Source organism: Euphorbia lathyris, chromosome 8, assembly GCF_963576675.1.
Source record: "Euphorbia lathyris chromosome 8, ddEupLath1.1, whole genome shotgun sequence".
NCBI lineage: Eukaryota > Viridiplantae > Streptophyta > Magnoliopsida > Malpighiales > Euphorbiaceae > Euphorbia > Euphorbia lathyris.
The window spans coordinates 79,037,847-79,052,219 of record NC_088917.1 but is presented as its reverse complement, the minus strand read 5'-3'; the positions used below and the strand labels follow the sequence as shown (position 1 = coordinate 79,052,219).

Below are 14,373 nucleotides of genomic sequence, written 5' to 3'. Positions count from 1 at the left end.
GCAACTCCGGAGCTCTATGCATGCTAGATGGTCCGCCTTTGTGGAAAAATTTCCCTATAAGCTTCTACACAAAGCGGGTCAACAAAATAAAGTGGCGGACGCTTTGAGCCGAAGGGTAGCACTCCTCAAAATAGTAGCCTTGGAGTTAGTGGATTTTGAGCATATCAAGGGGGAGTACCATGATGATCCGGACTTCATAAGTGAGTGGGAGAAGTGTAGAAGTGGCACCGAAGTAGGCAAGTATCAGTTGGTTGACGAGTTTCTCATGAGGGGGTAGCCAGTTGTGCCTTCCGGGTATGTCCATACGAGAGAGAGTGATTCAGGAACTACATGGAGGATTTTTAGGAGGCCACTTTAGTAGGGACAAGACCTTTGAAGCGGTTAGCTCCCGTTATTTTTGGCCAAAATTGAGAAGAGATGTGGCGTATATTGTGGAGCGGTGTGAGAATTGCCAAACTTCCAAGGGACACGCTACTAATGTCGGATTATGTATGCACCTCCCGATTCCGGAGACCATTTGGGAAGACCTTTCGATGGACTTCGTGTTGGGGCTACCAAGGACCCAACATGGGATGGATTCCATATTTGTGGTGGTGGACCGATTTTCGAAAATGGCCCATTTTATCTGTTAAGCCCAAAATATACCTAAAATATCATATATAAATACGTTAAATTTACATTAAAATCATGCTAATTATATTCATTTGGAATACTTTTACGTCTTTATTTACTTCTTTGATGCAAGGTACCTAAATATTTGGTAAAATCCAAATAGGAGCAAAAACGGAGCTAAATCGGAGCTAAAATGGACGAAAAACCTTAAAAACGTACCAAGAATGCATATCAGTTAGAAGAACGCTCGAGGAGGACGAAAAACAGTCGAACGCCAGGGAGAACATCTCTCTGTCGCGACTGAGATTCTCAAAATCTCAGTCGCGACTTACGGAGGCCAGACCGGGGGAAAACAACATATTCAAGCTCGCCCCTATACCCCCTGTCGCGACTGAGATTTTCAGAATCTCAGTCGCGACAGCAAGTCTTCCTGCACACAAAACACATGTTTAATTCGTAAAAACGCGTCTGTTCGTTCAGATAAAAGCAACCCTTCACCAGCAGACACGACCCGTCATTTACAACCCTTCACCAACTATAAATAAGTGATCCATTTCAGAAATCAAGGTTGGTTAAGTTGGAAAAGTTAGAGAAATTAGAGAAGAAAGTTGTTATGTTGAGTTTCTGATTCAGAAAAGAATCAGAAAGTTAGATTTCATTTCTGTAAGCAATCGTGTTGTACACGAATTGTATTTAGATTAGTTATAAACACAGTATTAGTTTAGTTTTCATTCTGATAGTGGACGGGACCAGTCTCTATTCCAAAGATCCAGCGAGAAGAATTGACGGCTGAAGCGCATATGGTTTGACGAGCCTACGAAGTTTGAGAGAAAGATTGACGACCCGGATCTCAAAGTCTTCGTTACAATGCTATCCAAGTTTCTACTTCTCTGTTAACTTGTGAAAATTCACATTTCAATTAATGATATACTTATTTATTCAATATATTCTTACTGATGTTATTTTGATATTGTTCCGACAAAATGATTTTCAAAATGATATATTGGTGTTTTTATTAAAACGTTCTATTCCATCTTATTCTTATAAGAACTTTGTTGAACACTTAACAAATTTAGTTTTTATGGATGACATGATCGCTGATCGCGGCTTATCAGAAGTAAAACACTAGTTTGATTAAGGTAGGAATCGTCTCTACGCTAGAGGGATTTCTATGGTTCGAAGCCATTTAATTGAGTAAATTATTATATTGTTACATGTCCATAATCTCACAAAGTTAAAGTTGTTTACTTTGCTTTATGAAAATAAGATCTATTTCATTCCGATTACGGAAGTATCTGTTTTGTAATCAAAATTCCAAACGGAATTGTTCTCTAAACTCGATATAATCTTTCTATCTAATCCTAATTTACCAAAACCTATTCCATCAACTAAACGTATTTCTTTTATTAAACCTAAACACGTGATTAAACCGAATTAAATAAAGTTTTAGTTAAAAAGCGTCCCATGTGGGTTCGATATCTTTTATTACTACAAGCGTATACCGTGCACTTGCGGAAATCGCTCAACAAGTTTTTGGCGCCGTTGCCGGGGAACGCCAAAATTTTTTACAAAATTTTAAATTTTTCGTGTTTTTTTTCGAATCTAGGTTTAAACATATTTATTCTAACTTTTATAATTTAAAAGTTTTCATATACTAATTTATTTATTTTTCAAAAATTCTGTTTTGTAGGTAGTTTCGGTTCGTGCAAGATTTCAGGTTCATGCGCAGTTCTCGAAGTTCAGGCATTGTACCAGACCCTATAGACCTAGAAATTGAGAAAACCATTAGGAAGAACAAGAAAAATAAGAAAAACAAAAATAAGACCCCAGTAAAAACATATACCGAGCCAGAACAAATGGCAGACCCACCAACACTTATGGAATACGCTAGGCTAGGTGTGGCCGGTGTAACCAATAGTATCGTTAGACCCAGAATCACCGCAAATCAATTTGAAATTAAGACAGCTTTGCTTAATATGTTGCAAAATAATGTAACATTTTACGGGTTACCTAACGAAAATCCTAACACCCATTTAACAAATTTCCTAGAAATTTGTGACACATTTAAAATTCCAGATGTGACTGCAGAAGCAATCAAACTTCGCCTCTTTCCTTTCACTTTGAAGGATAGAGCCAAAGAATGGTTAACTTCTATGCCAGCCGCAACTTTTGCCACTTGGGAACAATTAGCCCAAGCGTTTTTATCTAAATATTTTCCTTTAGCAAAAACCGCAAGAGTCATAAAGGAGTTAACATCTTTTTCTCAAAATGATAATGAGACCCTTTATGAAACTTGGGAACGTTTTAAAGAACTTCAACGTTTATGCCCACACCACCAATTACCCGCTGAACTTTTAATGCAAACATTTTACAATGGACTGAATCTTACAACTAGGGGTTCATTAGATGCTATGTCGGGAGGGCTATTTATGAAGAAAACATTAGCCCAAGCGAGAGAACTTTTGGAGGAAATGGCAATCAACAGCAGTATGTGGCCCGCGGAACGTGGACATATGCCGGTGGCAAAACCATCATCCTCAACCTCATCATCAGTTAAAGGTATAGTTGAACTTGATCCAGTCGCGATGCTACAAGCCCAATTTTCTGCTTTATCGCATAAAATTGACAAATTTATGGCACCACGCGATACCAATGGTAATCCAATCCAAACGGATGTGGATTACGAAAATATGAGTGAGATTGAACATGTAAATTTTGTCCAAGGGCAAAACCAAACTAATAATCCTTATTCTAATACTTATAATTCTGGATGGAGGAATCATCCTAACTTTAACTGGAAAGATAACAGTAACAATAATGCTAGTGCTAATCAAAATCGTACCACTAATTATCAAAATCAGTCAAGAGATACGATTAGCACTTTATCTTCTAAAATCGACAAGTTTATAGATGCTATCAGTGGAAAAATAAGTAATCACGATGATGGTTTTAAACGGATCGAAAATAAATTCGATCAGCTTATTAAAAACCACTCATCTAGCATCCATAATTTGGAGGTTCAAATTGGTCAACTTGCTAAATCAATTCCATCCCGAAAAGAGGGAAGTCTTCCCAGCCATACGGAAGAAAATCCGAAAGAGCAGGTGAAGGCTATTACTCTTCGTTCAGGAAAAAATTATCAAGGGCCTGAAATGCCCAAAGATGTAACATTACCGGGAACTGATTTACCAAAGTCCAAAGAAGATATCTTAATCACAAATAATTCACCATTTGACGCAGGTACTAAAACTTTTGTACCCAAACCACCTTTTCCACACAAAGTCCGAAATAAGGACTATGATAAACAACTTCTAACGTTTTTGGATAAACTCAAAAATTTGCATATCAATTTGACGTTTATGGATGTAATAACACAAATTCCTAACTATGGTAAGTTTTTAAAGGATTTGATTTCAAAGAAAATCAGTTGGGAAGGAATTTCATCCATTTCGTTAACTGAAGACTGTAGTTCAATAGTATCAAGTAATTTGCCCACTAAACTCAAGGATCCCGAATGTTTTACTATTCCGTGTAAGTTGGGAGATATTGAATTCCCAAGTTGTCTTTGTGATTTAGGAGCAAGTATAAACTTAATGCCATTGTCTATTTTTAACAAGTTAGGTTTAGAAGAAGATATCAAACGTACCAATATGGTTTTACAATTAGCGGATCAAACCACTAAAAGGCCGTATGGTATAATTGAAGATGTTTTAGTCAAAGTCGATAAATTTATTTTTCCTACCGATTTTTTTATCTTAGACTTTGCATATGATGTAAATTGCCCTTTAATTTTTGGCAGACCATTTATGAACACGGGACGCGCTCTAGTAGATGTGTCGGAAGGGAAGGTAGTTTTAAGGATAGGAGAAGATAAGGTCGAGTTTAACATGAACAAAGCGATGAAATACCCTATGGAGGAATTCGCTTGTATGAAACTTGATTTAGTCGAGGAATGTGTCAATGATGTAATTCAAAGTGAAGAAATAATTGAACCTATAGTAGACGAGGAATTAGATGATAAAGACCCAGAGCCTTTGATTAGAGAAGATGGGCCAGTTCCACCTTCGATTGTAACACCCCCTAAATTAGAACTTAAAGAGTTACCCAGTCATTTGAGGTACGCTTTCTTAGGCGAAGGCGATTCTCTAACTATAATTATTTCTAACAAATTAACAAGCGATCAAGAAGAAAAATTGAAAGAAGTTGTTAGAAATAGGATAGGAAGTATGGGATGACAAATTTCAGACCTAAAAGGAATTAATCCTAGTATAGTAATGCATAGAATTCACTTAGAAGAGGATAAGCCACCTAAAGCGGATAGGCAAAGACGCTTAAATCCGAACATGAAGGAAGTAGTCAAAAATGAGATTACTAAACTTTTAGGTTATGCAGGTTTTTACAGACGGTTTATAAAGAACTTTTCTGTAATTTCCAAACCACTTACTAATTTGCTTATGAAGGATTCAACTTTTGATTTTAATAAAGATTGTTTACAAGCTTTCAATACTTTGAAAACGGCTTTAGTCAGTACACCAATAATATCAAAACCCGATTGGAATCTACCTTTCGAAATTATGTGTGATGCGAGTGACTTAGCTGTAGGATGTGTATTAGGTCAAAGGAAGGATAAGAAACTTCATGTTATATATTATGCGAGTCACACATTGTCCGGTGCACAACTAAATTACACCACAACTGAAAAAGAAATGTTAGTAGTAGTTTTTGCATGTGATAAATTCCGATCTTATTTGTTAGGATCTAAGGTCATTATTTATACTGATCATGCAGCTTTACGATATTTATTTGCTAAGAAAGATGCAAAACCACGTCTTATTCGATGGGTTTTACTATTGCAAGAATTTGACATTGAGATTAAAGACAAAAAGGGAGTTGAAAACCTGGTCGCCGATCATCTGTCAAGACTTGAGGATGAAAATGGTCCCATCGGTGAAACATCAGGCATTCGAGATGATTTCCCCGATGAACATCTCATGCAATTACAAAGTGTCATAACTCCATGGTATGCGGATATAGCCAATTACTTACCTGCACATGTTGTGCCAGATGGATTGACTTACCAGCAAAAGAAGAAATTCTTTTCAGAAGTTAAGAAATATTTTTGGGAAGATCCATTCTTGTTCAAAACATGCGGCGATGGAATATTTAGGAGATGTGTTAGTGAGTTTGAACATGAATCTATAATGATAGAATGTCATGCTAGCGCTTACGGAGGTCATAATAGCGTAAGCAAAACAGCAACTAGAATACTTGAATGCGGATTCTTTTGGCCTACTCTGTTTAAAGATGTCCGTTCATTTATTCTCCGCTGTGATAAATGTCAAAGAATAGGGAATATAGGAAGGAAAGATGAGATGCCTCTTACGAACATATTGGAAGTTGAAATCTTCGACGTATGGGGAATTGATTTCATGGGTCCTTTTCCTCTTTCTTTTGGCAAAAATTATATATTAGTAGCCGTAGGTTATGTTTCAAAGTGGGTTGAAGCAATTGCAACCCCGACAAATGATTCTAAAGTAGTTGTTAAGTTTTTAAATTCAATATTCTGTCGATTTGGAGTTCCTAGAGTTATGGTAAGCGACGGTGGTACCCATTTCGTAAATAGAGCTTTTGAGTCACTTATGAAAAAATATGGAGTACACCATCGTATCTCTACACCGTACCATCCTCAAACGAATGGTCAAGCAGAAATTTCAAATAGAGAACTCAAATGGATACTTGAGAAAACAGTTTCGTCTTCTAGAAGAGACTGGGCACATAAACTTGACGATGCACTATGGGCATACCGTACTGCATTTAAAACACCTATCGGGATGACACCTTATAGATTAGTCTATGGTAAAGCTTGTCATTTTCCGGTTGAATTAGAACATAAAGCATATTGGGCTATAAAAACCCTTAATTATGATTTGCAAAGTGCAGGGGAAAAGCGTTTGTTTGACTTAAACGAGTTGGATGAATTACGCTATTTGTCCTACGAAAATGCGAGCATTTATAAGGAGAAAATTGAAAAGTGGCATGATGCCAAAATCAAAATTAAAAACTTTAATGTTGGAGATAAGGTCTTACTTTTTAATTCTAGATTAAAATTATTTCCAGGTAAGATAAAATCTAGATGGGCTGGACCATTTTTGGTTGTTCAAACATTTGACTACGGAACATTGGAGCTAGAAAAGTCTAATGGCGACCGATTTAAGGTCAATGGTAATCGTTGCAAAATTTATTTCGACGGAGCTCCTATTCAAGCAATTGAATACGTGGATAAATTTTATAAAAATTAATTTCTTTGATTTTTATGTTTTTAATTTATAGCTTTTCTTATTTTCATTCTTTTTCTTTTTAATTTATTTGTTTTCTTTTTAATTTATTTATTTTTAATTTATTTTAATTTTTATTTATTTTTTTTATCATTAAGTACAAATGAGTTTCATTCACATTAAAATTTTAATTTAGTCATGTTTTGAAATTTTCATTAGGTGTTAAGTGTTATTTAGAAATTATATATGCAGAAATCTCAGTTGAGATTCCGAAAATCTCAGTTGAGAAATTTTCTGTCTTTTTACATTTGAAATAACTGTAAGTGATTACAGTCTTCTTTCTTCAAAATTTTATGTCAGTTAAATTGAAGAGGTATCACTTTGCCACCTATTTCTTTCTAACAGATATACCCTTTCACTTATAGTTCTTATATATTCCTGTAGGATCAGACTTCTTCCATTTTACTTCATCTTTCTAAATTTCTTTCTCAAGATCTCAAATCCTACAGACTTCATTTTTCTTTTCTATCACAAACATGACTAAGTCTTTGAAGAACATTCAAAAACAAAATCCTTCTCGAAAGGAGAAAGTTGATATCTCCGATAGATATGGAGCATGGTTTCCCATTTATAACCATGACGAGGGGAAACGTTTTATGCAATTCAGATATGCTCAGTTCTTTGGCATGATGTATCTGGACGAGTTTCTGAACGAGGAACTCGGGATAAGCGAAGACATTGATCGCTATCTGACTAATTTGAGTTGGTCAAAATTTGTTCATATGAAATTTCCTATAATTGGAAATTGGGTTTTGGAATTTTTCTCCACAGTTCGGTTCGTCAACAAGAGACGTGTTCGTCTCAGTTTTCGTTGTGAGGGGAAGGTATTTACTTTTGGCTATCCAGAACTTCACAATTGGTTTGGATTTCCACCCCGAGACACAACTAAACACCATCCTGGAAGGGATATGACTTCTAGAGACATATAGAGGATGCTAACAGGATTTAGGCGATTCAATCCACGTCTTGCCTTTAACAAATCCATTAATTCTAATTCCATGCTGTATCTGCACAAATTCCTCTGTCACAGCCTTTTTGGTCGAGTCAGTAGCAATATTGTGAAAGATACTGATCTTTATGTGTTGGGCGACATTTTCCAACACAACTCAGTTAACTCCTCAAAGATTTTGATGGAGGGGTTAGTTGCTGCTTCCCGTTCGAAGAAACAGAAGATTGGGTTCGCCAATATCATATGTGGAATAATTTTAGGTGCCAAGGGAACCATTTCTGTTCCTTGGACTGATACAGAACCATACCCGATTTTAGACTACGAGTTCTTGGAGAACGAGGGACTTGTCAAACGAGTTTTCCGTTCTGGTCCAACATTCCTTTCTGCACCAGAGAGGCAAGTCTTCGTTCAAACGAAGATTAAAAGGGCCAATGCACGTCGTCTGTCATTTAGTTAGGGATGTATATATTTTATGTGTTTCTGTTTGTTGTTTTTAATATATATATGAGTGCTTGATTGTAACTTATGTTTTTATAATGTTTCTATGTAGATGTATATTATGGTATTGTTTACAAATGATAGATAAAAGTGCATTAATTCTTTAGTTTATTTCTTTTTTCTTAAGGAACAACCTTTGGTTTTCCTTTAATTTAATGTTTTAGTTTTGTTTATCTCAGTTTTAGGGATTAATATTTACATTAATGTCACTTACTTCACGGAGGAATTGGTTTTGAAGTGTTAAAATCATCAAAAACAGTCCCACTTTTACCCAGATTTTTCAAAATCTCAGTTGAGATTTCGAATTCTCAGTTGAGACAGCAGAGGAAAATTTTTTCAGCAAAATTTCGCCCCTTCCCTACTTGCTGTCGCGACTGAGATTTTGAAAATCTCAGTCGCGACCTGCGACATGTAGGTGCGGGATTGGGCGAAATTTTCACCATCTTTTCCTATTCCTACTCTATTTACTACCCTATTCAACTATCCTAATCAATACCTATTACTTACACCTATATATATCACCTATTTTTACACCAATCAATCATCTTTTCTCTTCCCAATAACAAGATTCACTCATCTTCCCCATAAATTTTTACCCTATTCATCTTCTTCCTCAATTCACCACCATTCTCTTTCATTCTAACTTTCATCCTTTCATATTATTTTCACCTATTTTACCCAAATTTCATCTATTTTCACCCAAATTTCACAAACCAAAACAATATGCCTAGACAAAAGACCGTTGCAAACAAAGCCAAAGCCTTTTGATTCACACACGGTTTGGAATTCTTTAACCGGTTTAGATGTTTTTCGTCAAAGAATACATCTAGTAAGCTAATTAAGGATGATTGTATATTCTTCTTTCACAAGTTTTTATCATTCTCCTTATTTGGTCGGGTTGAAAGTTCAAAAGTGCAAGTTCGTGATTTGGTTGTGTTTGATGCTATTTTTAAGGGTTGACAATTGATAGTATTGAGATAATACTTACTAATTTAGTTCGAGCTTCCAAGTCCCGCAATAAGCAAGTGCCTATGGGTAATTTAATTACCGGCATTGTTTTGGGCGCTCGAGGTGAATTAGCGGATTATCAAAATATGCCTCATGTTGGTTTACCATCATTGGATCTCACGGCACTTCAAAGGGCCAATTTATTAAAGAAAATGGGACCGCCTGCCTTTATCTCTTATGCGGATCGCACGAGACGTGTTTTTGCTACGATGAGTAGTGAAGCCTCGGGTTCTCAAGGTTTAGGTGCCCAAGATGATAATGAGGAGGATGAAGAGGAATTTGATGAAGAAAAAGAAGAAGAAGAGGAGAATGTTGATGTTAATGCCACCGAGCAAGCAAATATGGAACCAAATGAAGAAGAACAAGTTGGATGGCAACGTGTTTTGACACAAATGAACGAGCATAACCGTCACATGAATTTGCGGTTAGATGAAGTCGTTGCCAATAATGCCGAAATGAGTTCAAGGATCACTACGTTGAGTCGTGAGCACAAGTCTACTCATCGCCGGATGCTCTTTTTCTTCCGACGCCAAGGAGTTGAGACTACGCCTTCTCCACCACCATCACCTTGATAGGTTTTATCGTTTCTCTCTTTAACTCATTTTCGTTATTATTATTATGTTTTATTCGGTTTGGTACAATATTTTTACTTATGTTTGGTACAATTTTCTTTATTATTAATGTTTGAATGTTATGGTATTCTATATTTTTCATTTCTAATTCGTATGATTTATTTCGTACTATTTTTCGTGTTTTATTGCTTTTTGCACCAATGAGGACATGGTCCAAATTAAGTGTGGGAGGAGGTATTTCATATCCATTTTATTTTTAAGTACGAATGAATGCAACGAATGAGAATGAATGCTATTTATTTTTAAATGCATTCAATTTTAAGTAAAGTATAATATGCAACAATTTTTCAAAAACAAATGCAACATTTTTGCAACACTTTTTCCCATGCAACACTTTTTCACAAATAATAGCAATTTTTCATAAAGGATAATTTTTTGTTAAAAAAAAAAATATATTTCATATGTTTTCAAACACTTTAACTTTCAAAATAATGTTAAGCATATTTTAAGGTTATCATTATTGATAGAAATAATATTTCTATACGGGCTATATTTTTACAAATATTTTTACAAATCTCCGATACGATTTTATCAAAAACGTCTCGAGTAAATGTATATAAGTAAAATTTCTTTAGTTTCAAATCTCTACTTTATATCATGAATTCATGATAGATATAAATCTTATTTTCAATTTTCAATTAGGTTTATAGGCATAAATCGAACTAACAACTTTAGCTTTTTAGCTCGATATTATTTTTCGTCTTACATTAAAAACCAATTGAAGTTTTTAAGGAAACTTTAGCCATAATACATGTTGAATTTCAAGTCAATATAGGATGAATGTGCTATTTTTCTTTCCCAATTTTATTTTCATATTAAATCAAGTAGTCGTATTCTTAACTTTTGGCCACGATTGAGACCAACCTTATCACAATCGAGGTATGAAAGGGAAGAAAATTAAGTATCGTTTACTTTTGGCCACGATTGCGACCACCCTTATCACGGTCGAGGTATGAAAGGAACGTTAAAAAATTAAAGCAAAAATTAAACGTGTTTAAAGTTTTAAGTAACGATTGCGTCCACCCATGGCATGGTCGGTACCTCTTAAACGAACACGAAAGAAAATAAAATGCGTATAAAGTTACGATCGAGACCACCCTTATCTTGGGCGTAACTAAGCAAATATATTAAACCTAAGTCCTTAAATCCATATTTGTAATAGTTTAGGTTTGGGAAAGGAAATTTTGTGCTTAGAAATGCCTTGAGACGAAAGATTCAAAAACATGCGTGCTTACACCGTCCCGAATACTTCAATATAAAAATTGAAATACAAGACGAGTAATATATCTCTTTTACACTAGCTAGTTTGATGCTTTGCGTATAAATATACCGTGAAAAGTTTATCTTTCGGTTTAACTAATTCAAAGAGGAATATATGGGTATATATTCTATTTATAAAGAGATTGATTAAAGAATAAATTCAATGAAATTTTGCTCGGGACTAGCAAAAGCTTAAGTGTGGGAGTTTGTTAAGCCCAAAATATACCTAAAATATCATATATAAATACGTTAAATTTACATTAAAATCATGCTAATTATATTCATTTGGAATACTTTTACGTCTTTTTTTACTTCTTTGATGCAAGGTACCTAAATATTTGGTAAAATCCAAATAGGAGCAAAAACGGAGCTAAAATGGACGAAAAACCTTAAAAACGTACCAAGAATGCATATCAGTCAGAAGAACGCTCGAGGAGGATGAAAAACAGTCGAACGCCAGGGAGAACATCTCTCTGTCGCGACTGAGATTCTCAAAATCTCAGTCGCGACTTACGGAGGCCAGACCGGGGGAAAACAACGTATTCAAGCTCACCCCCTATACCCCCTGTCGCGACTGAGATTTTCAGAATCTCAGTTGCGACAGCAAGTCTTCCTGCACATAAAACACATGTTTAATTCGTAAAAACGTGTCTGTTCATTCAGATAAAAGCAACCCTTCACCAGCAGACACGACCCGTCATTTACAACCCTTCACCAACTATAAATAAGTGATCCATTTCAGAAATCAAGGTTGGTTAAGTTGGAAAAGTTAGAGAAATTAGAGAAGAAAGTTGTTATGTTGAGTTTCTGATTCAGAAAAGAATCAGAAAGTTAGATTTCATTTCTGTAAGCAATCGTGTTGTACACGAATTGTATTTAGATTAGTTATAAACACAGTATTAGTTTAGTTTTCATTCTGATAGTGGACGGGACCAGTCTCTATTCCAAAGATCCAGCGAGAAGAATTGACGGCTGAAGCGCATATGGTTTGACGAGCCTACGAAGTTTGAGAGAAAGATTGACGACCCGGATCTCAAAGTCTTCGTTACAATGCTATCCAAGTTTCTACTTCTCTGTTAACTTGTGAAAATTCACATTTCAATTAATGATATACTTATTTATTCAATATATTCTTACTGATGTTATTTTGATATTGTTCCGACAAAATGATTTTCAAAATGATATATTGGTGTTTTTATTAAAACGTTCTATTCCATCTTATTCTTATAAGAACTTTGTTGAACACTTAACAAATTTAGTTTTTATGGATGACATGATCGCTGATCGCGGCTTATCAGAAGTAAAACACTAGTTTGATTAAGGTAGGAATCGTCTCTACGCTAGAGGGATTTCTATGGTTCGAAGCCATTTAATTGAGTAAATTATTATATTGTTACATGTCCATAATCTCACAAAGTTAAAGTTGTTTACTTTGCTTTATGAAAATAAGATCTATTTCATTCCGATTACGGAAGTATCTGTTTTGTAATCAAAATTCCAAACGGAATTGTTCTCTAAACTCGATATAATCTTTCTATCTAATCCTAATTTACCAAAACCTATTCCATCAACTAAACGTATTTCTTTTATTAAACCTAAACACGTGATTAAACCGAATTAAATAAAGTTTTAGTTAAAAAGCGTCCCATGTGGGTTCGATATCTTTTATTACTACAAGCGTATACCGTGCACTTGCGGAAATCGCTCAACAAGTTTTTGGCGCCGTTGCCGGGGAACGCCAAAATTTTTTACAAAATTTTAAATTTTTCGTGTTTTTTTTCGAATCTAGGTTTAAACATATTTATTCTAACTTTTATAATTTAAAAGTTTTCATATACTAATTTATTTATTTTTCAAAAATTCTGTTTTGTAGGTAGTTTCGGTTCGTGCAAGATTTCAGGTTCATGCGCAGTTCTCGAAGTTCAGGCATTGTACCAGACCCTATAGACCTAGAAATTGAGAAAACCATTAGGAAGAACAAGAAAAATAAGAAAAACAAAAATAAGACCCCAGTAAAAACATATACCGAGCCAGAACAAATGGCAGACCCACCAACACTTATGGAATACGCTAGGCTAGGTGTGGCCGGTGTAACCAATAGTATCGTTAGACCCAGAATCACCGCAAATCAATTTGAAATTAAGACAGCTTTGCTTAATATGTTGCAAAATAATGTAACATTTTACGGGTTACCTAACGAAAATCCTAACACCCATTTAACAAATTTCCTAGAAATTTGTGACACATTTAAAATTCCAGATGTGACTGCAGAAGCAATCAAACTTCGCCTCTTTCCTTTCACTTTGAAGGATAGAGCCAAAGAATGGTTAACTTCTATGCCAGCCGCAACTTTTGCCACTTGGGAACAATTAGCCCAAGCGTTTTTATCTAAATATTTTCCTTTAGCAAAAACCGCAAGAGTCATAAAGGAGTTAACATCTTTTTCTCAAAATGATAATGAGACCCTTTATGAAACTTGGGAACGTTTTAAAGAACTTCAACGTTTATGCCCACACCACCAATTACCCGCTGAACTTTTAATGCAAACATTTTACAATGGACTGAATCTTACAACTAGGGGTTCATTAGATGCTATGTCGGGAGGGCTATTTATGAAGAAAACATTAGCCCAAGCGAGAGAACTTTTGGAGGAAATGGCAATCAACAGCAGTATGTGGCCCGCGGAACGTGGACATATGCCGGTGGCAAAACCATCATCCTCAACCTCATCATCAGTTAAAGGTATAGTTGAACTTGATCCAGTCGCGATGCTACAAGCCCAATTTTCTGCTTTATCGCATAAAATTGACAAATTTATGGCACCACGCGATACCAATGGTAATCCAATCCAAACGGATGTGGATTACGAAAATATGAGTGAGATTGAACATGTAAATTTTGTCCAAGGGCAAAACCAAACTAATAATCCTTATTCTAATACTTATAATTCTGGATGGAGGAATCATCCTAACTTTAACTGGAAAGATAACAGTAACAATAATGCTAGTGCTAATCAAAATCGTACCACTAATTATCAAAATCAGTCAAGAGATACGATTAGCACTTTATCTTCTAAAAT

The 14,373-nt window shown here is 35.2% G+C and overlaps 2 non-coding genes across 2 annotated transcripts; both read right to left on the bottom strand.

Moving 5' to 3' along the window:
• Window positions 1-2,846: 2,846 nt before the first annotated feature.
• On the bottom strand, window positions 2,847-2,953 carry LOC136204990 (small nucleolar RNA R71). Its single transcript, XR_010675799.1, has one exon. It is a non-coding gene; the product is annotated as a small nucleolar RNA R71 (small nucleolar RNA).
• Window positions 2,954-13,711: 10,758 nt separating this feature from the next.
• On the bottom strand, window positions 13,712-13,818 carry LOC136204989 (small nucleolar RNA R71). Its single transcript, XR_010675798.1, has one exon. It is a non-coding gene; the product is annotated as a small nucleolar RNA R71 (small nucleolar RNA).
• Between the last annotated feature and the right edge of the window lie 555 nt (window positions 13,819-14,373).